Source organism: Capra hircus, chromosome 14 (genome assembly GCF_001704415.2).
Source record: "Capra hircus breed San Clemente chromosome 14, ASM170441v1, whole genome shotgun sequence".
Classification (NCBI taxonomy): domain Eukaryota; kingdom Metazoa; phylum Chordata; class Mammalia; order Artiodactyla; family Bovidae; genus Capra; species Capra hircus.
The window spans coordinates 66,757,049-66,768,485 of NC_030821.1; positions in this window are offsets into that span (position 1 = coordinate 66,757,049).

An 11,437-nucleotide genomic window follows, 5' to 3' on the forward strand; every position below is an offset into this window, starting at 1 on the left:
CAGTCGCACTCTGTTCGATGCTATGGACTGTAACATGCCAGGCTCCTCTGTCCATGGGATTCTCCAGGCAAGAATCCTGAAGTGGGTTGCCATGGCCTCCACCAGGGGATCTTCCTGATCCAGGGACTGAACCTGCGTCTCCTGCAACTCCTGCATTGCAGGCGAATTCTTTATCTGATGAACCACCAGGGAAGTTCGGGAGTCAGGAGAAGGGGTTCCTAACCTAGTGCAACCACTAAACAGACCTCTTCCCCTCTCCTCTGGGCCTTTGTTTCCTCACCTGTAGATCAAGGGTTTTACTTTGATCTACGTGGTCAGCGGGTCTTGGAAACATCTAAGCTGTGACCTCAGTGTGATGTTGTGAAGGCTTTGGGTTGAGCGGTCAGAATGTCTGGGCTCAAACCCTGAGACTGCTGCCTGCTGGCTGCATGACCTTGAACCTGGGGCTTGTTACCTCTCCAGACTCTGGTTTTCTCACTGCTGAGAATGGAGTATACTAACAGAGCTTGCATCATCGGCTGCAGTGAGGATTAGGTGAGATCGTGTACCTGGCATAATTAAATGCTCACGAAATGCTGGCTGTTAGTTTCTTCTATGGACTGTAGCCCACCAGGCTTCTCTGCCCATGTGCATAGTGAGGGATTAATCAATGGATATTGGTGGTAGAATTATTCCTATTTTAAAGGTTTAGAAACCTGTTTCCTCTCATAGATTGTTGGGAGGCATGTAAATAGATGGAACACCTATGAAGGACAGTTGAGCAGCAGCTTTCAAAACTACAAGTCTATCTGCCTCTTGACCCAGCAACACCACTTCTAATTGCATAAAATAGTCAGGAAATTATATATGTCCAAGGTTATCCATTGCAGCACTGGCTATAAATGTCCATCAGTTTAGGGCTGGAAATTAAGTTAAAATGTTATGGGTTGGAAAATTATATACAATCATGAAAATGATAGATGCAGTTCTTCTTGTTTGAATATGAAAAGATCTCTGAGGTTGTTAGTTGAGAAACTTAAAGAGCAGAACACTATGCATCCCCATGCAAGGCTTACCTCTTGTATGGAAAGGGGTGAGGGGAGGTATGTAATCGTACAAGCCCACAAATGCTTATGCTGTTGTTGTTGTTCAGCTGCTAAGTCGTGCCTGACTCTGTGACCCATGAACTTCAGCACGTCAGGCCTCCCTGTCCCTCACCATCTCCCTGAGTTTGCTCAAGTTCATGTCCATTGAAATGGTGATGCCACCCAGCCATCTCATCCTCTGCTGCCCTCTTCTCCTTTTGCCTTCAATCTTTCCCAGCATCAGGGTCTTTTCCAGTGAGTTGGCTCTTCACATCAGGTGGTCAGAGTATTGGAGCTTCAGCTTCAGCATCAGTCCTTCCAATGAGCAAATGCTTGAATGAATGTTAAAAAAAAAAAAAAAAAAATCTGTGGAAAGCTACACAGTAGGCACTGAATTCCAGAGAGATAAGAGGGTGAATTTTCACCATGTCTTTTTATAATGATTTTTGTAACCTTGAGAATGTGTTAACTATTCAAAAAATTGAGCAGAGTGAAATTTTATTAAGGAAAGAAGATAGGAAGGGAGGGAGGAAAGGAGGGGATGAGGGAGAGGGAAGGAGAGAGAGGAAGCTGTTGCCCGGATCCTGGGCAGAGTAGAGTCATCAGGTCGGACTGGGGAAGAGCAGGCCCGGCCCAGCGGAGGACAGGCCCGACGTGCTGCAGATCACGGCCCCCTGGGGCTGGCTGAGCTTGAGTGACGATTATGATAAGAAGGGGACATTGACTTACCAGGTAGAACCTGGTGCTGGGAGAAGTCCCGTGGCCCTACAGGCAGGCTGTCTCTCGACAGCAGTGCTGTGGCTCACCCTTGTTTTCGGCAGCCGCCTACACTCTCATGGCCCCCTCCTGCGGTCCCGACCCAAACACAAGCCTAGCCTGTTGGCACTCCCTCTTTCCTGAGAAAAGAGCGCAGGCAGGAAGGGAGGAACCTGCTGCCACGTGTTCCCTCTCATTGTCTGATTTCTTAAATTAATTAACGTGGCAAATGTAAGAGCTTATGTACAGCATTTTCCAGAAATCAGAAAGTCTTAAACGCGGGAAAGGCAGAGATGGTAATATCCATTCCCCAAGCCAGCACCCCTCTGCTCTTTTGGATGAATAGAGATTTGAATGTTGTCTAGGCATTATAATAATTTCTTGTCATTGATGGTATGAATTTGGTCCTGAATACAAAGTTGTATGTATGGATGTATATTTTTGATCGTTCTTTCAGCATTTGACCTTGTACACATCTTTCTGCCCAGGCTTGGGCACATATTACTATTGTAATAATATCATTAATACATATGATATGAGTTAGCAAAAAAATTCATGGATACTGTATATCTGTAGAAAGTAATAACAGACGTAGTAGTAGTAATTCTGTTTGTTTTCACATCCTTTATCTCATTTGATCTTCAGACACCCCATAAGGTAGGTATTTATTCATCACTCACGGAGCACCCATCTTGTCCAAGGTGGTGTGCTAAGTCCTGATATTTCAGAGATGAAATGACATGGCCATGGTCATGTCAAAAGGTCTCCTCTAATCACAGAGAGCAACACACAAGCAGGTGTGCAATTAATGAAATAGACGAGATGATGCGGAGCCCTGAGAACGGGCACCCAACCAAACCAAATGGTGGGAAAAGATCAGAAGAGATTTCCAGGCAAAATGTGGTCTAAATTGAGACTAAAAAGGTGCATAGGACATAATCAGGCAAAATCGGGTAGCTAGTTCACCTTGGACAGTGAAAATAAATCTTTATGCTCTTGGAGGAAGACATAGGGAGAAAGGGAGCATAGGAGAAAAATGGATTAAAAAAAAAGAAACATCAAATCATTGAGCTGTGTAACAGGAACTAACATACATTGTTGTTGATGTTTAGTCGCTAAATCATGTCTGACTCGTTTGTGAGTCCGTGGACTATAGCCTGCCAGGCTTCTCGGTCCATGAGATTTCCCAGGTGAGAATACTGGAGTGGGTTACCATTTCCTTCTTCAGGGGATCTTCCCAACCCAGGGATCTAAACCACATGTCCTGCATTGGCAGGCACATTCTTTACTACTGAATCACCAGGGAAGCCCACCTTATATTCTCAGTAAAAACTGGAAGGACAAGTTAAAAATAAATAAAATTTTTAAAAATATTTTTTAACGAAAGGAAAGAAAGAAAGTAGACTAGTTGGGAAGTCAAACATGGTGGTTGCAAAGAATGTCTGGTAATTTAAAAGTCTTGAATCCTGATTCCATTTGGACCAAGATACAGGACCCACTGAGTCAGCTGTCTTAAAGGGACCACTAGGATCCTAGCATTTTTTCTCCCATGAACTGCCGCCAGATGATGAGAGAAATTCGACTCAGTCTTAGGTGGCCATGCCTAATTTCATGTTATACATTCCTCAGGAAATCGTCAATCCAAGACCTATTCTTTCATCCAGGGCCTTTATTTACTGGTTTGGCTTCCTTCCCCGGGGAGTGGTCTGTCTGGTTCTTTTACTCCAGACACACCAGGGTTGATCCCTCACACATCATCTGGCTCAGCACCACCCACAAGTCTCAACAGGGCCCTGCAAACCGCCTCTGACCTCACAGCCCAGTGTCCCAGGTGGGCTGTGTCTGGGCTCGCTCGAGTCTGGGAACTGCAGAATCTGGGCGGACAGAGCCTGCTCAGCTCAAACCCTCAGAAATTGGGCACGAGCCTCAGCCCGTGGTGCGTGGTGCGTGGTGCGTACAGGCAGCAGGAGAGAGGTGAGAAAGTTTGTCTTCGCTCCTTGAGGGAGTGTGAGCAGCTCTTAGAAAGTGAGAGTACTGAGCAAATACGTGGCCCGCTGGTGGTTAAGAGGTATCCTGTGCGAGGGTCTCTGAAGCAAATCTTGAGAAGAGGGTTCAAGTGCAGGAGACTCATTAAGAAAGTGCTCCCAGGAAAAACCACAATGAAAATGGAAGATGTGGGACAGGGAAGAGGAAGAAGCTAAACAAGGAGAGGCTGACCTTGAACCCAAAGGACCTGTATCTTTTGGAAGGATGGAGTGATTTCCCGTGAAGTCCCAGGCTCCTCTTGCTCCCAGAAAGGGAGCTCTGGAGTATGTTATGTCTCCAGCGTCTGTGCCACAGGAGAGCAGGGCCCTCACACACCCACACTTGGGCCTTGGCTAAAGGCTGCCTCGGGATATGAATGCACAAGCACTTCCTGTGGGCAGAGTAGCCCCAGTAGCCCAAGGGTAGGCCTGGACAAGAGCCTTGGTCCAGACAATCAACAGAAAAAGGGGATGGAAGCTGGAAGACTTCCAGAGGCTGTAACACAGAGTCAGAAGGATCTGGGACAGGGCATCGGACTAAATTATATTCCTGCCCCAGCCCTGTTTCTACCTTTGTGACCAAGGGCAGATTATTTGACAGTTTTCTCAACTGCAATGTGGGGCCACTCATACCTCTTTCACTGGAATGTTGTGCAGGGTGTACAAGACCATGCGAACACTGTGCTTAGCACAAGGCCCGGCATGTGTTCAGAATTACAATGTCTAAATGCAGCAGGCACGCTTCTGGGAGGGTTTGACCTTGAAAATTCTGCCACCAGTCAACCTGAGCTCCAGTGCCTGTGCTTCTTCTCTTGACCTTTTTCCTCCCTCTCTGGGAATGTCCTCCTTTCCCTTCTAGGAAACCCACCAGCTTCACAACCTCTCCAGACCCTGGTCAGGTGAAGTCTCAGGACCTGATTCCACCCACCGCCTAGTTGCTGCCTCACCTTGTCTCTGCTCCCCTGAAGCATCAGGGGAGAGTACTTAAAGAGCCCAAGTTCCGGAGCCAGACAGCCTGGGCTCCAATCCTTAGTCTAATACAGAGTGTGCAGCCTTGGCAAAGCACTTAGCCTGTCTGCACCTCCGTTTCCCTATCTGCCTCATGGGGTAACAGTCACCCTCCCTCTTAGCTGTTGCGAGGCATTGAACTAATGCGCTTGAAGTGCATACAGCACAGTGCCGAACACCTGTTGGCTTGTGTGACTGTGGGCACGAGAAAGTCCCCGTGGGTCAGATCCTGCCTTTGTTTATTGCCCTGATGATCTTGGGTTCATAATTTCCTGATCAGCCCCTGCTATGTCTCCTTCTGGGTTGGGCATCCACCCTCACTGCTGGCACTCCCAAGGCCACTTCCTTTTGGAGCCCCAGATGGTCAGCACGAGAACAGTCACAAGCGTGCACATAGCACTTTCCCGTTTTCCAAGCAGCGCGTGGCTGATTTGACCTGTGCCTCCTTTTTAAATGAGGAAACCGAGGCCCAGAAAGATTAAGCAACTTGCTGAGTTTGCCCAGCTCATAAGCAGTGGAGCCCAGACCACCACTTATCAGGAAGAACCAAGTAAAAGAAAGATTAGGGGGCCACACAGCTACCTTCAACATGTAAAGAACTGTCATGAGGAAGGTAGAGAGACTTATGTGGCCCCTGGAGGTGGGACTAGGACTGGTGAGCCCTGGTGGGATAGGGCCTCTAAGTACAGGCAACTAGGTGGGGGGTTGTCTGCAGAGAACTTAACAATAAAAACTCATGAAAAGTTGATATGTTTTTATTAGCATTGCACAAGAGAAATTCTAAGCAATTTTAGTGATAAAATATTCTCTACTGCTTGATTCATGACTGCCAATCAGGAGAAATTATAGAGAGTCAAGTTTCAACTCTGGTAAAGAAAGATCTTTCCAACAGGCAGTAACGGAATATATTATCTTGGGTTTGATGAATTATCCATCACTGGCAGTATACAAATAGAGGTTGATAACCACTCTTACCATTCAGTAGACCACTGAATTCAATGAGGGGCGGGGGGCGGTAACCTTAAATGATCTTGAAGACATCATCTAATTCCATGAGTATCTGTAAAGAATGATAATGGAGTAATGGAAGCAACTCTGTTGAAGTTAGAAAAGGGTCTTTGAGTGAAAAGAGGATATTTGAGGTCTTCCCTACTAGGATATGAGAAGCAATGAGACAGAAAAATTCCAGGGCCATCTGAGCACTGATGCCCTCATGAGCATAGGAAATGAAACCACTTTTTACCGAAGTGGCTGAGTCTCTGGTTATTAATGGTCAGAATTTGGAAGGTCATGGAGAAGACCCAAGTACATGGAGAGACCCTGGAGGGAGCATAATCATGTTACGCTAACCTTGGACAGATTACTTAACCCCTCTGCATAGTTACCATCTTATTGAATTGTAAGCATTAAACAAATTAATGTCTATATCTTTATCTTTAGTACAGTGCTACATAGATACAAGCCATTATTATCTTCTCTTAAAAGGCCTACTCTAATGAGCTATAAGCTTCTTTCTGCTCTATGTGTTGCTGTGAACTGTCTCTTCCAGGAGGTCAGGATGAAGTTACTGATCCCATCCCATCTATTCCATCTCCTTAATAGCTGTTAATGTTTTTCTTGGAGGCTGAAAAGGTTTTTTTTTTCCTCAGTATAATACTTCAGTGTCATTAGAATGTGTTTAATATTACAGATTATTTGTTCATTTATTTTTCATTCTTTAAATACTTACTGGGCACCTATTTAGCGCTTAGAAATCAATGTCTGAGGGATAGAATTGTCAGTAAAAACAGGTTAGATCCTTGTCCTCACAGAGTTGACAGTCTGATTGTGATGAGGGTGGTGGGAACAGGTGTGGGACAGACATAAGTTATAATAGTCAGATGGATGCAGGTGAACCCACACTTGCAGATGCTTTAGGAAAAGCAGACAGCACTGTAAACCTGTGAAATCAGGCAACACCCTGACTTGGGGCAGAGTTTCCCTGAGCAGGTGATGCCTGAGCCAAGTCTCAAACACATGCGTGTTAGCTCGAAAGTTAGGAAGGTTCCAAGTAGTGTCCTAGCATCCATTAACTGTCACTAACAAAATGCTATGACCGAGTGACTGAGCAGACGAAACCCTGACCTTGAATCGGGTGCTCTGATAGGAGCTTTATGTTGTTATTTCATCTAGACGTTGCATCAGCCCTTTGAAATAGAAACCGTTGTCCCACCCATCTTACCGAAGTGGGAAGTAGGACTCAGAGGGTTCCAGTAACCGATGGCAAAGTCACACATCTTACAAGCAGGATTTAAATTCAAGTTTAACTGCAGTGCTTGGGCTTTTAACTTTGAGGGCAGAATTGTCTTTGTATCTAAAGCCTAGAACTTTGCCTGGCATGTAGTAGATGTCAACAAATGCTGTCATATAAATGCCAAACTGAGCAGCATTATATTGAGGGAAAGAAGGGCTCCCACGTAGGGGAGAAGCATGACTGGACAGTATGCTGGCCGAGGGCTGAGGTTTCAGGAGGAAGGAATTTCAATGGCAGAGCCTGCAGGTGGCGATACGGCTTGAGTGGGGACGTCGCCTGAAGGACTTCTCTTCTTTGATAGGTAGGGAGCTCTTTGGTCATTAGAAGTATTCAAGTACAGACTGGATGAGCACTTTGGCCACCTCTGAAAATATAGTAGATCTAGATTATCTTTCATACATATTTCCATTCTCAGGCTGATCTAACGTAAGTAGTATATTCTGCACCTCAAATGCACCAGTTCCCAAAGCCTCTTGCCTAAGTGGAAACCTAAGTTGAACACGGGTAGGAGGGTGAGTTTTGCAGCCACTGAAGGAAATCAGACAGTGTGACAGACATGAGGAAAGACAGCTCTCACCTGAATATCAGGTGCCTTTCAAATCACAGCCCTAGACAGAAGAGGTGCCTGGGAGTTCCTGGGACAGGGCATTCAGTAGGTGATCATTTTTTTCATATTTGGCACTCAGTCTTTTAAAATTGCTTTTTGCCAGATCATCGCTTTTATTTCATAAAGCAGGGCATTTGGTCAAACTGGTATCTAAGGGGTTGAGGAATTAAAGATTCTTTTCCTCTCCTGCCAGGAGATTGTCCTTTGGCTCTTGCAGGGGTGGATCTTGGCAAGTGCTGTGATTTCATTCCATCTTCCTCATGTAGGTTAAGTGAGCATTGCCAGAGGCCACAGTCCCAGGCCTTCTGTGGATTGCAGAGTCTGGCGATGTGGTTTCTGGGAAGGGGCATCTGAACCTCGCTTTCCCTTTCCTAGGGCTCAGAAGGTTAAAAAAAAAATATTCAAATCACATATGCAAATCCCAGATCTTCAAAGCACAGAAACAGAAACTCTGTACATTGTGGGCATTATCTGGTCTTGTCCTCAGAATATTGCATGAGGGGTACCTACAGGTGACTCAGCTGTGGGTTCGCTGTGCCTGAGGTGGTACAGCTGGGACATGGTAGAGCCTGTAGTTCCCGTCTCCTCAGAAGGAAACCAAACATAGCAAGCAGGACCTTCATGCTGTTAAGAACGGGAACCAAATTCTGGTTCCACCACTTTTGGATTGTGTGGCTGTCAGCAAGCTTTTAATCTCTCTGTGGCTTTCCCTTTGGAAAAAGTCTTCATCTTAGTTCTTGGGATACTGTGATTCTCGTGGTCTTCCTCCTTTCCATTCTTTTTTGTTGGCTTCTCCTTTCATACATTGGATGTTGTCGGTCCATTTTCCTTCCTCTTTTCTTCCCTTTTTGTCTATATTCCCTCCTCTTTCACAGTCTCAGTCACTGTGGTATGGGAAAGAGCAAAGAGAGACTTGCACACTGGCCCTTTAATTTTCCATTTAAATGACACGCTGCTTGTGCTCATTTTTCACTGGACAGAGCAAAGCACTGGTCCACATATAACTTCAAGATAGATGTGCCCTAGAATGAGAGGAGCCCCAGGAGAAGAGAGCATCGGGTATCTCTTTTGGAGTTGTGTTATAAATGCATCAGAGTCCTCCACTCTGCTTCTGCCTAGAAGATTTACAAATATGTATTTCTTGTCCATTAGAAATCTTACAGCTAATTATGCTTCCTGCTTTGCTTTGGCTGCTAGGAAGTTCAAAGCTGAATTTGCTCTTTCCCTCTAGTAATTTTACAGGAACTGTGACATAAAGTTATATGTTAACCTTGTGGCTTTAATTTTAATGTGTGTTCTTTTTTTCCTTTGTCTGCTATAGAATTTCTAACAATTTTGTTGTGCAAATGTACATATGCCACTCAAATCATTATTTGAATGAATCAGGGTAAAAACAGATGAATGCACACGCCTCCTACATATGCATACAGCATACCACACATGCCCCATACCACACATCCCACAGATCCAGTAGTTCAGCCTTCATCCCTCAGAAGAGACCATAGTAATTGGTCACTGGGTATCTCCACTGGATGTCCTACAGGTACCTCAAATGCAATATGTTCCAAACAAAATTTATCTTTCCCCTGTATGGTCTCCTTTACAGTACTTAAATTCCTCTTTCCATTAATAGCCTAACCACGTGTTGACGATTGAAAAAAAACCTAATAATCACCCCACACTGTATCCTCATCCTATTGGTTTCTGTTTCACAATTTCTTGACATCCAGTCAAATGAGTCATTGCATGCTCTCCAAATATGCCATGTGTTTTTCCATCACCATGTCTTTGCTCATGCTATTTCCTGTTAGAAAGGCCCTCCACCAACTCCCCACCTGTAGGAATGCTTCCATGCTTTAAAACTCATCTCAGCTGTCTTCCTTTTATGTCTGATCCCATCAGCCAACGAAATGAGAGAATCCTTTCTTCCCAGTCTCACTGACTACATTTGACTTAATCAGCCTTACATTGTGCATTTCTCATAACTTACTTTAGCTTCCTAATAGTTAGGGAGCTCCTTGGGGGACAGAGAGCATGTCTTTGTTTTCTTTATTTGCAGCCCCAACTCCTTCTGGCACAGGTTTGAATTGTCTTGAGATGGAAGTTCATCACAGGTGGACTTGACTACCTATCAAACGGGAGCAAGTGTTTGCCTGGCTCCTCCCTCTCCTTCATCCATCACGTCCAGGGGCTCTTTAAGCCCCTCCCCCAACATATTCCACATTTGTTCTCTCTTCATAATTTCTTCTCCCTTGGCTCCAGCCCTATCATCTCTCACATGGGCAGTTACAAAAGCCCCCTAAACACTTGCTTCTTCCTGTCTTCAATGCTGGTAATTCTGAAATACATATCCCTCCCTAAAACTTAAAACTTCTCAGTAACTTCCCAAGGTCAGTGAGATAAAGTTCATGGCAAAAAGAGTTCCACATAATCTCGCTTCACCCATTTCTCTGGTTTTGATGCCTTTCAGGATCTATACTTTTTCTGGTCATGCTTCCTTCCCAACCCTACTTAGAAAAATAGGACCAGCCATGTGGTGGGCATTTATTGTTTTGTCTGCTCATTCCTCCTTTCCTTCTTTGGGGAACATTTCCTACCCTTCTAAGAATATAGGTGGCATGTGAGCTACAGACAGTTAGAGGACTTTACTGTCTTCTCCAGGACACAGTCCAGTGCGAGCCTTTCTTGAGATTTTCAAAGTGGAGTTGAATGCAAGATTTAGAGCTCAGAGCTGCCCATGTTACACCCTGTGAAAGTAAAGATAACAACTCAAGAGAGACAAGTAGAAACAAGATACTGGGAGCAAGTCCTTCACACAGCCCTAGACTCTCTTGGCTCAGGTTTCCAGCTGATGCCAGGCTTCCTTGCTTAATTCTCCTTTCTAGTCCATGAGCCTTCATCAAATGTAAGCATGTGGTTAATCTTTTCTCTTCTCCACTAGACTGTAGGCTCCATGAGTGCAGAACTATATTTATTGTGTTCTTCACTGTCTCTCTAGCACCTAAATTAATATTTATTAATTGAAGGGGGGGCCTGTGGAGGAAGGGTAGAGGGGTATTACAGCCTACCAGGTGGGCTCCAAGAGGCGCATCCAAGCTGGACTTTGCATTGGCAGGTGTGTGATTTAGTAATAAAAGAAGGATGTGCCTCATCCTCTTCTGTGCTCTGTGTAATCAAGTGATCAGCTCAAGGTAAGACTTTCTTTCTGGTAGTGGACTTGAACCTTGCACTTCCCTCCGTAATGGTCAGTCATTCTCCCGAAAATATAATTCTTGAGGGAAGGGAATCTCACTTTATTTGTGAGACTTGAGTTTAGTTCCTTAGAATCCTTCTCCAGCTAGGCACCAAGTTCTCAGGGTAGGTATATGCCCAAGTGAACCGGAAACACATGCCCACGTGAAAAGCTGCACGTGAATGTTCAAGCACTGTTATGCCCATCAGCCCTAAAGTGGAAACAGCCCAATGGCCACGAGCTGATGAGTGGGTAAGCAGAGTGTGGTATACCTGTACCGTGTAGTATTATTCAACCATGAGGGGAATGAAGTACTGACACCCCCCACAACGCGGATGAACCTTGAAAACACGACGGTAGGTCAGAGAAGCCAGTCGCATGAGTTACATGATCCTGTTTTTAGAAACTGTCCAGAATAGACAAATCCATAGAGACAGAAAGTAGATTAGCGGT